Genomic DNA, 12,348 nt, shown 5'->3' on the forward strand with positions numbered 1-12,348 from the left:
CCATTGTTCTGCGTCTTCAGATAGTTCATTCAGAAGTGTAATAATCTCTTCTGGAGTTTTCTTCGTCAGAGGGCCTGCAACCGCACTATTCAGCAATCTCCTTGATGACGGGTTTAACCCGTCCCAGAAATCTTGGAGTTGCATCCATTGCTCCATTCCGTTATGAGGGATCCTCCACAAAAACTCCTTATATCTTTCCCATGCCTCGAACACTGTCTTCCCTTCACCTTGGCTGAAATTGTGAATCTCCTTCCTCATCCGTCCAGTCTTAGTAGCAGAGAAATATTTTTCTAAGAACTTCGTAGTCATCTCCTCCTACGTACGGATTGACCTTATGGGTAGACTTCTCAACCACTGCTTTGCATCATCCTTAAGTGAGAAAGGGAATGCTCTGACGTAGATAGCATCATGTAATGCTCCATTATAGCGGAATGTGTTCATAATTTCGTCGAAGTCTATCAGATGGTTGTTGGGATCTTCATTGGGTTTGCCTCTGAATATGCCGTTGTTTAGAATGGTCTGGATGACTCCCTGCATGAGTTCAAAATTGTTGGCATCAATGGGTGAGGGCCTTACACTAGATTGCTACTGGTTGTACACCGGTTTGGCATAATCTACTAGATACCTCCCAAGCCTGGGAGCTGCATTTTCAAATTCATCTTCGACCATGGTTCGGTTGAGATTGAACCTTCGATCTTCATCGACTGTTTCATCAGTAACTCTAAGGGCTGCTTCAGATGCTAACCTTGTAGCCTGTGGTTGAGCCGTCTCTCTCGTAACTAGTTTCACGTCCTTTTCGTTGTTCGCCATTGTATTTTGAGTCGAAGTCTGACCCAACAATGATCCGCTCGATTCTTTCTCCCTTCTCAACTGTCGCAGATGCTTGTCTAATTCTAGATTGTATGATACCAATTCCTTGGAAGAGGATCGAGTCATACACCACTGACTTAACATGTTGCCTGCACACAGATAAGAAGAGCATAAAAAGGAAAATAAAATAAAATCGTTCCTGAATTAGCACCAAAAATTATTTCAAACAATATTAATCGCCAATCCCTAGCAATAGAGCCAAAGTTTGACGAGTGCAAAACTAGTGTATAAAACTTCGGCTCACTAGTCAAAGAAAGTATAGTATTAAATCGTCTCCACAGGGATTGATTTAAATAATGTTCCAATAAATATTTAGCTTAACACTATCCAGGAAAATCATCCTTTGATTTAAGTTATTACCGAACAAATAATATAAATTAAGATTATCGATTGTGAGAAAATAATGGAAATTTAGTGACTAAGTAGCAACGATTGAATATCAAGGTGAGAAATAAGGGTTGTGACAAGATATGTGATCAACTATTATTCTGGGTAACTTCGTGCTAAGTTCACTCTTAATTTCTATTGACTCTTTCGAATCAACAGATGATTAGGCTATCTTAAGGATTCAAATTCTTCTTCCGAATGAATAAGAGTTCCGTTAATCAACCTAATGACATGTTCTATGAATATATGCAAAAATACATTGAATGAATTATCTAACGAAAAACGTCTCTCGACTATTCTTTCAAATTGGGTCAATTGATAACTCTCCAAACTCTTTCGATTACCTATGAGAGGCATAAAATCAAACCAAATAAAATAACATAATGCGAATTGGATCAACACTTCTCTTTCGATTATAGTAAAACCACAATTGGCCTTGCCATTCAAATAACTCATTCAACTAATTCAGGCAACTAACAGAAAGCAAACCCAAAAATAATAATCAAATCATAATATCCGTCAATAGCCTTAAGAAAGATTACTCCATAGTGGAGAAGTTGTTTATCACACGAGTATTAGAAGAACAAGAAAACATTACAATTCTCAAAATCAAATAAACTTTCGTATTGAATAAATTAGATGAAGTATTTTGAGTCACTGTTGTTTCCTTGCCTTCTTCTCTCCAAAAGTTGCTCCAAAATCCTCGATCCTTGTTTTGAGACGAGTTAGGTTTCATATAGGTCAAAAAGGGCCCGCCTCCAAATTTACAAAAATAGGCCTGGGTCAAATTCTTGGAGGCGGACGTGCGCGGCCGCACACCTGGAGATGTGAGGGCGCTCATGTCCGCGCACCTCTGGCAGAACTCTGTGTCACTTGCGCGCTCAAGTGTGCGCTAGGGGTCGCGCACCTGGGTTTTCCTCCAGCTTAACTCTTTTTCCTCCTACTAAGTGCATTTTTCGTCCATTGATGCCCTTTGCATCACCTGCACTGAAAGACAACATATTAGACCCAAATCCGACCAAATCTCTATCGAATTAGCCAAAATAAAGACGCAAAGTGGGGATAAATAATAAGTAACTTTAAGCTCATCACTAACTAAGAAAAAAAAAACTCAAAGCAGCTCATTGGGTTGGAGAATACCTCCAACCCATTGAGCTGAGGTAGATCTATGATATATATTTAACGAGTTTAACTTTTAAGATTTTTAGTATTAAACCATTGTACTCTTAAAGTCATGAGTTCAAATTTTATATTTGTTGAGATTTTAGTAAATTTTAATATATATATATATAAAACATATCGAAAGTTATAAGTTAAAATAACCCCTTAGCAAAATGAATGCATCTGCCCCGGCTCCCACGGTAACAAGACCGAAGAAAAATCAAGTATCATTATGTTCCATTTAATTTGTTCTGCAAATTGAAGAAGAATACGAAAAAGCAGGAAGAGCACACAGTAGTAAATCCAAATTGAATAATGAACAACACTAGTAGCTGACTAGTCATCCTCAACTCAAAAAGTATTTGTAAGTATGTTGTACTATGACTTCTCTTGGGACCTAACCAATGCCTTTAATACGTGGGAAGCTTTTCATGCAACTGATGACAGGAATTTAAAGATGAGAGTTCTTTGTACACGTTGCCGACATATTACAACATTATCGCTTACTATTTGCCTTACTTGGGAGTTGGGACCTTCCAATAATTGTTGCTCGATCTACCTTCACTGCAAATAATAAATAGACGAAATTTTTTAGATTATGAATGTGGCGTGATTGATATGATTTCATTACCTTTAACAACAGATTTTTGATTTGAATTCTGGAAATAAAGAAATTTATGGTAGGAAATACTTCCGACTCTTTAATGGGCTATAGGTGATGCAAATCTTAATCAGTAAAGCTAATTAATTTCAGATATCGAATGGATAAATAAGGGGGGGAAAGCTAGTACTACTTGTTTGCTGGCTGCCAAATGACATTAGATCAATGGTTGCTGTCTCTTATCACATCAACATTAAAATATCAACAATGCTATTGGATAATTCAATATCCACCACATAAATAGCAGTGGATGATCCTAGCAGTCACAGTACGAACGACGTCATGCAAATTGCAAATAAGCATAGCTATATCGAATATTGCTAGGCACATTGCGACTAATGAACTCGAGGGAAATGGATTTGCGAAAGGCAAGTGAAGACTCTTAAAAATTCAGCTTGGACAACAATGGCAGATTTTGAACGATTTGTGTAGTTATCTCTGGTAATATTAAAAGCTCATTTCATGTACTCAGATTAGAAATCACACAACAGTTCAAACTAAACTCAAACGAGAAAGTTTCTTTTTTCCCCGGCATAAAGCTAATGATCATACTTTTCAATTGCTACGTGCATTTACAGTATAACCAATAATAAGACCAAGAAACTTTTTGACAAAATTTCTAGGTCTTTTCACCAATGAGAGCAAGATTCAGCATTCCCTTTCTTTATTTTTCCTTTCGCCCAATTAAAAAAGATCTTAGAGTGTGGCCTCAAATGAGAGACTGATTGGAATCTATAAACACTGACTGTTTATCAGAGAGATTTTATTATTGGATACAATCGAAGGGCAGCTCGAACGAAGTGAGAGGGAGGTCATCCAGAACCCGCTGGCTCCAGAACGGGGGGGGGGGGGCTCTTCCATTGTATTCAGACCTAAATTTTATACTTCAATACATACTAGAGGGGTGATTTGTGTAGTGCCCAATTTTTGCGTGCGCTAGATTATCGAACGACCTGATTATTCTATGCGTTCCTTTTACTACAGTTCGAAAGGTGATATATCAGAGTAAGATCCTGAGGGGGGGGGGAAAACTAATCTAGAGCCTGGCAAGGCCGGTCCGTGTTGAGATCGATATCATAATCAAACTCGAACAAGAATCGAACCATGGCGCGGGTAGATCTATCGTGCAGATAATCCAAAAACCGACCTACATCGACCAGGAATCCGTTCGAGGGCTCGAACCGGGATCGAGCTCGAGCCAAGATCACAAGTTCGAGCCGAAATCAAGCTCGAACCAAATCGAGGGTTCTAATCATGATCGGGCTCACAGACAAAAGCCGTTGTAATCCCACTAAAGAAAATCTTGGCAGAAATTATGGAAAAGCTGATTTATCATGGGTTTCCCACTGAATGTTTATTTTATTATGCTTTGAGCTAAAACCCCTTCACTATAAAAGGACTTGTTTATCATTTTTGTAAGGGATCTATGGGAGGACTTACACTATCACAAATTGTATTATCCCATCTACAAGAAAGAGGGATCTTTCTAGTTTTTTAGATTGGTTCTATTTTTGTTAAATCCTAAATTTCGCTGTTCATAATTGATTGGCATAGATTACGTTTTTCTCCAACCTATATTCATACTTTTATTTATCCTAGCGTTATGTATTAAGTTATACCACGTATCTTCGGAACTACGCATAAATTCAACTCTATCCCTTTTTTCGGGTAAACAGTTTGGCGCCCACCATGGGGCCGAGGATAATAGTGGTCACTTATTTCCGAAAACAACCTTCAATTCAGGTTCGGCTACGAATAGCCACCGACCAAATGGCTTCGCCGACCGATTACGAAGCTGGCCTTCAAGATGAAACCAAAAACTTGGGACTACTCGAGATTCCAGCCGGAATACCACTAGATGTTAATTCACAAATTGCTTTGGAAGAAAACCAGTATTTCGAACCGAAAAGAAGCATTCAGGGCGGTGCTCGATCCGTAGCCCAAGACACCCAAAACCCGGAGGAGATCGGGGCCAGCTTACGCATGATCTTCAAGATGTTACAAGCCCAATAATTAGCAATAGCTCAGCTACAGAGCCAAACTCGCGCACAAAGTAGGCCGGTTTCCAACCCACTTCGAGAGGTCACCCCCAGAACAGAGCCTGTCATAGTAAAATCTAACGAGCAGGAATTGGGGACTAATCTCGGAATTACTAAGCTGCTCGAGGAACTCACGAAACGAGTCGAAGCCAACGACAAGAGGGTGCAGACGTATAATTCCAGAGTCGATCAAATCCCAGGGGCTCCGTCAATGATAAAAGGGCTTGATTCAAAAAAATTCATACAAAAGCCTTTTCCATCGAGTGCGACACCAAAGCCAATCCCCAAAAAGTTCCGTATGCCTGAAATTCCCAAATACAACAGTACGACTGATCCTAACGAACATGTCACCTCTTACACGTGTGCCATAAAAGGCAACGATTTGGAAGATGACGAGATTGAATCTGTGCTATTGAAAAAGTTCGGGGAGACCCTCTTGAAAGGAGCTATGATTTGGTACCACAATCTACCACCAAATTCCATCGATTCTTTTACCATGTTGGCAGATTCGTTCGTAAAAGCACATGCTGGTGCCATAAAGGTCGCAAGGAGAAAATCAGACCTCTTCAAAGTAAAGCAAAGGCAGTGAGAAATGTTTAGGGAATTCGTATCCCGATTTCAAATGGAACGCATGGAATTACCCCCGGTCACCGACGACTGGGCCGTACAAGATTTCACCCAAGGATTGAACGAGATAAGTTCGACAGCATCACATCGGCTGAAGCAAAATTTGATCGAGTACCCGGCGGTAACTTGGGCAGATATACATAACCGATATCAATTGAAAATTAGGGTCGAGGACGATCAGTCGGGGACCCCGTACGGACCTGTTCATTAGAACATGACAGTTATTAATCAAAAGCATATCGACAGAGAACAAAGGTCAAACAGAGACCGATATCGACCATACATCACCGATCGAGTAAACAATGGTTCAACACGCAACGCAATTCGGAACAATCAAAGAATTGATCGGGGACAAAATTCTCGGGGGCTTATGAGTAAGAGCGGCTTCGACAAATATGTCGAGCCTATAGAAGCGCCTCGATTATCAGAGTATAACGTCAGCGTTGGCGTATCCGCTCTCGAAATCGGCCATCGGACGCATCGAAGACACTAAATGGCCCCGACCAATGCAAACCAATCTTGACCGGAGAAATCCCAATCAAACGTGTGAATACCATGGAACCCATGGCCACAGATCGGAAGATTGCAAGCAACTAAGAGAGTAAATAGCTCACCTATTTAACAAAGGGCACCTTCAGGAGTTTCTGAGTGATAGAGCAAACATCCATTTTAGAAGTAGGGATGTCAGCAAGAAGAACGAGCAAGAAGAACCACAACACGTTATCCACATGATCATCGGCGGCACCGATACTCCCCGGGGACCGATGTTTAAGCGCACTAAAACATCGATGGTGAGGGAAAAACGATCTCGGACTCAAGAGTACGCACCCATGGGGACTTTTTCCTTTGGTGATAAAGATGCAGAAGGGGTCATCCAACCTCACAACGACGCCTTGGTAATATCCGTACTCGTAAATAAAACTAAGATTAAGTGTGTGTTGATCGATCCAGGTAGCTTGGCCAATATCATCCGATTAAAGGTAGTAGAGCAGCTCGGCCTGCAGGATCAAATTGTGCCTACAACTCTGGTCCTAAACGGGTTCAATATGGCATGCAAAACCACCAAAGGAGAGATAGCCCTGCCAATAAACGTTGCCAGAACTGTCCAGGAAACAAAGTTTCACGTGATCGAAGGTGATATGAGGTATAACGCCCTTCTCGGAAGGCCATGGATCCACAACATGAGAGTCGTGCCTTCGACCCTGCACCAGGTCCTCAAATTTCCGGCGTCGGGAGATGGCAAAACGGTATACGGAGAGCAGCCAGCCGCAAAAGAAATGTTCGTCGTCGATGAAGCCAAACCAATGTCCTCACTTTCGCCGATAAAGGGACCAGGCGCGGAAGGAGAACGGGACACCAAATTGCAATCACAGATAGTGACTTCAACTCAGCCTAACAACCAGAAAGTCGAAGAGAATGAAGACCAAAGGGTCCCTCGATCTTTCGTAACTCGTGATGACTCTGATGCCACAAAATCAACGATCGAGGAGCTAGAACAAGTCGTATTAATCGAGCGCCGGCCTGAGCAAAAGGTATACTTGGGAACGGGGCTGAGCCCTGAACTCAGGAAGAAACTCGTTCAATTTCTTATCAATAACATCGATTGTTTCGCCTGGTCCCATTTAGATATAACAGGGATCCCGTCGGACATAACGACGCATCAGCTAAGTTTGGACCATCGATTCAGACCGGTGAAACAAAAAAGAAGACCCCAGTCCGATAGAAAGAACGCCTTCATAAAGGACGAGGTAACCAAACTTCTCAAAATAGGGTCCATTCGGGAGGTAAAATACCCCGAATGGTTAGCCAACGTAGTCATAGTCCCTAAAAAAGAGGACAAACTTAGGATGTGCGTGGACTATAAGGATTTGAACAAAGCATGCCCCAAGGATTCTTTTCCATTGCCCAACATCGATCGCATGATCGATATCACGGCCGGCCACGAGATCCTTACTTTTCTCGATGCCTATTGCGGGTATAATCAAATACAGATGAACCCGGAGGACCAGGAGAAAACCTCGTTTGTCACAAAATATGGGACGTATTGTTATAATGTGATGCCCTTCGGGCTAAAAAACGCAGGGGCCACTTACCAACGCCTAGTGAATAAAATGTTCGAAGAACAAATAGAAAAATCAATGGAGGTTTATATTGATGACATGTTAGTCAAATCCCTGCGTGCAGAGGACCATTTAATTCATTTGCAGGAAACGTTCGAGATTCTAAGGAAATACAAAATGAAGCTCAACCCCGAAAAATGTGCGTTCGGTGTCGGTTCGGGCAAGTTCCTCGGCTTTATGGTATCATATCGGCAAATAGAGATTAACCCTGATAAAATCAAGGTTGTTGAAGACATCACCGTCGTAGACAGCATAAAGGTCGTGCAAAGACTAACGGGTCGGATCGCCGCCCTAAGCCGATTCATATCGAGGTCATCCGATCAAAGTCATAAATGTTTTTTCTCTACTAAAAAAGAAGAACTATTTTTCGTGGACCCGGAGTGCCAACAAGCATTAGAAGGACTAAAACGATATCTGTCAAGCGCACCATTGCTTCACACTCCAAAAACCGACGAGAAACTTTGCTTGTACCTAGTAGTGTCGGAAGTCGCCATAAGCGGTGTCCTGGTTCGAGAAGAGCAAGGTACGTAATTCCCAGTTTATTATACGAGTCAAACCTTAGGAGAGGCGGAGACTAGATATCCGTTCCTAGAAAAGTTGGCGCTTGCACTAATAAGCGCCTCAAGGAAGTTAAATCCGTATTTCCAATGTCATTCCATATGTGTATTGTCTACTTACCCGCTTCGTAATATTTTGCACAAACCCGAGTTATCAGGTCGGCTGGCCAAATGGGTCGTCGAACTCAGTGAGTACGATATCGAATATCGACCCCGTACAACCATCAAATCTCAAGTCCTAGCAGACTTCGTGGTCGATTTCACACCAGCCCTCATACCCGAAGCCGAAAAAGAACTGTTAAAATCAGGTACATCATCGGGGGTATGGGTCCTTTTTACGGATGGGGCTTCAAACGTAAAAGGGTCCGGGCTGGGCATAGTTTTGAAACCACCCATAGGTGGAATTATTAGACAATCTATTAAAACTATCAGATTGACTAACAACGAGGCCGAGTATGAAGCCGTGATTGCAGGTCTCGAGCTAGCTAGAAATTTGGGAGTAGAAGTCATTGAAGCCAACTGTGATTTCTTGCTGGTGGTGAGTCAAGTAAACAAAACTTTTGAAGTTCGAGAAGGTAGAATGAAGAGGTATTTAGATAAACTGCTTATCACTTTGCGCCAGTTCAAACAATGGACTTTACGGCATGTACCACGGGAGCAGAATAATGAGGCTGATGCACTGGCGAATTTGGGGTCATCGGTCGAGGTAGATGATATGGGCTCGGGAAATGTGATTCAACTTTCGAGATCGGTAGTCGAAGAAGGACACGCTGAAATAAATTCTACAAGGTTAACTTGGGATTGGAGAAACAAGTATATCGAATATTTGAAAAACGAAAAACTCCCATTGGACCCTAAAGAGTCCAGAACCCTACAGACCAAGGGTACTCGATTCACTCTGGCTTCAGATGGAACACTGTACCGAAGAACATTCGACGGACCATTGGTTGTATGCTTGGGTCCGGGGGATGTCGATTATGTTCTACGGGAAGTGCATGAGGGTACTTGCGGGAATTACTCTGGAGCCGACACATTAGTCCAAAAAATAATTAGAGCAGGGTATTATTGGATCGATATGGGCAAAGATACGAAGGAATTTGTTCGTAAATGTGATAAATGTCAAAGGTTTGCGCCAATGATCCACCAGCCCAGAGAACAACTCCACTCGGTCCTATCCCCGTGGCCTTTCATGAAATGGGGAATGGATATCGTCGGCCCTCTGCCATCAACTCCAGGTAAAGCTAAATTTATTTTGTTTATGACTGACTATTTTTCTAAATGGGTTATAGCGCAGGCATTCGAGAAAATAAGAGAGAAAGAAGTTATAGACTTTATTTGGGATCATATCATGCCGGTTCGGGATACCCGCCGAAATAGTATGTGACAATGGAAAGCAATTCATTGGTGGCAAAGTAACAAGATTCCTCGAAGACCACAAGATAAAAAGGATACTGTCGATGTCGTACCACCCCAATGGGAACGGGCAGGCCGAATCAACGAATAAAACTGTCATTCAAAACTTAAAGAAGAGGTTGAACAATGCTAAAGGAAGATGGAGAGAAATCCTGCAGTCCTTTGGGCATATCGGACAACATCAAAATCCAGTACGGGGGCGACCCCGTTCTCCTTAGTATATGGATCCGAAGCATTAATACCAGTCGAGGTTGGTGGACCCAGTGCCAGATTTCAATTCTCGATGCAAGAATCAAATAACGAGGCTATGAACACAAGCCTCGAACTATCGGACGAAAGGCGAGAAACTGCCCTCGTCCGAATGGCCACCCAAAAGCAACGAATCGAAAGGTATTATAACCAAAGAACCAAGCTCCGCCATTTCAATCCTGGGGACTTAGTGTTAAGAAAAATTACCATCAATACCCGGAATCCGAATGAAGGGAAGCTAGGACCAAATTGGGAAGGACCATATCAGGTACTCGAGGACATCGAAAAGGGATCGTACATGATCGACGTTATAAACGGCAAACAGTTATCAAGCAACTAGAATGTATCACATCTGAAACGGTACTACTGTTAAGGTACAACCTTTCCATGTTCGTTTACATCTCGAAACTGACCCGTGTAGAAGTCTGAACAGGGGACGGATCTCTCATCAGAAAGCACGCGTTGCACTCTTTTTTCCTTAAGACCGGTTTTTATCCCAAATAAGTTTTTCGGCAAGGTTTTTAATGAGGAAACCACTGGTCATGCAACACTTATGATAATATACGAGATCCCGTAAGAGAGTTACTTCACAGTAACAGGGTCCCGATAGGAAAACTGCAAAGAGCCAAATGATCGAAGCGAGCCATACTCGTATAAGTGTGCCCGAACCCAGGCGTGTAATAACATGTGAAGAATTAAGATATAATGCAACCATTAAGCCAACGGGCTATATATTTTTTATCTCAAGTTCGAGCAAAAACTGTTTCGACCAAATAAGCCTACGGGCTATTTCTCATTTTGAGTTCGAGCAAACACTCACTCGATCAAATAGCCTACGGGCTGCATTAATTCGAGTTAGAATCATTCACTCGACCAAGCCTACGGGCTATTCTTTAATTCGAGTTCGAATTATTCACTCGACCAAGCCTACGGGCTATTCTTTAATTCGAGTTCGAGTAAACACTCACTCGACCAAATAGCCTACGGGCTGCATTAATTCGAGTTCGAATCATTCACTCGATCAAGCCTACGGGCTATTTTCTATCTCGAGTTCGAGCAAAAACTCACTCGACCGAATAGCCTATGTGCTGCATTAATTCGAGTTTGAATCATTCACTCGATCAAGCCTACGGGCTATTTTTTATCTCGAGTTCGAGCAAAAACTCACTCGACCGAATAGCCTATGGGTTGCATTAATTCGAGTTCGAATCATCCACTCGATCAAACCTATGGGCTATTCTTTAATTCGAGTTCGAGCAAACACTCAGTCGATCAAATAGCCTATGGGCTGCATTAATTCAAGTTCGAATCATTCACTCGATCAAGCATACGAGCTGTTCTTTAATTCGAGTTCGAATCATTCACTCGACCAAGCCCACATGCTATATTCTCTTCAAAATCGAATTGTTGACAATTAAATCGAGCACAAGAAGACACTCGCTCAGTTGAAGAGACTGCGAGGTTCGAGTTTGATTAATTGGTTTAAAACATTATAGAAATATTCATGAGACAAATCATAGCTTTTTTGTAAGAAGAGATGGAGAAATTTTAGAAGATTGAAGATGTAAAATTGGTAAAAGATAAAGGTGAGAGTGATTTATAGGTTCAAAGCGACGGCGGTTCATTATCAGCAGTGGCCGACCAGCGCCTGATATGCATTAAATGCCTTGGGAGACTAAACCGACTGGACAACTATCATGTGCATCATGATCGAACCTGATGGAATCAACAGAATATAATACGATCGAGCAGTTGAAAATCATATCGTTTCTCACCGTATTTATTTCTGAGAAACGAGGGGACTATCTGTATACGTTCAAAATAGATTTGGCATATCCGGTACGGTTTGAAGGGTGATATATCGGAGTAAGATCCCGAAGGGGGAGTGGGAACTAATCTAGAGCCTAACAAGGCCGGTCCGTGTTGAGATCGATATCATAATCAAACTCGAACAAGAATCGAACCATGGCGCGGGTAGATCTATCGTGCAGATAATCCAAAAACTGACCTACATCGACCAGGAATCTGTTAAAGGGCTCAAATCAGGATTGAGCTCGAGTCAAGATCACAAGTTCGAGCCGAAATCAAGCTCGAACCAAATCAAGGGTTCTAAGCAAGATCGGGGTCACAGACAAAAGCCGTTGTAATCCCACTAAAGGAAATCTTGGCAGAAATTATGGAAAAACTGATTTATCATGGGTTTTCCACTGAATGTTTATTTTATTATACTTGGAGCCAAAACCCCTTCACTATAAAAGGACTTG

Source organism: Nicotiana tabacum, chromosome 17 (assembly GCF_000715075.1).
Source record: "Nicotiana tabacum cultivar K326 chromosome 17, ASM71507v2, whole genome shotgun sequence".
NCBI lineage: Eukaryota > Viridiplantae > Streptophyta > Magnoliopsida > Solanales > Solanaceae > Nicotiana > Nicotiana tabacum.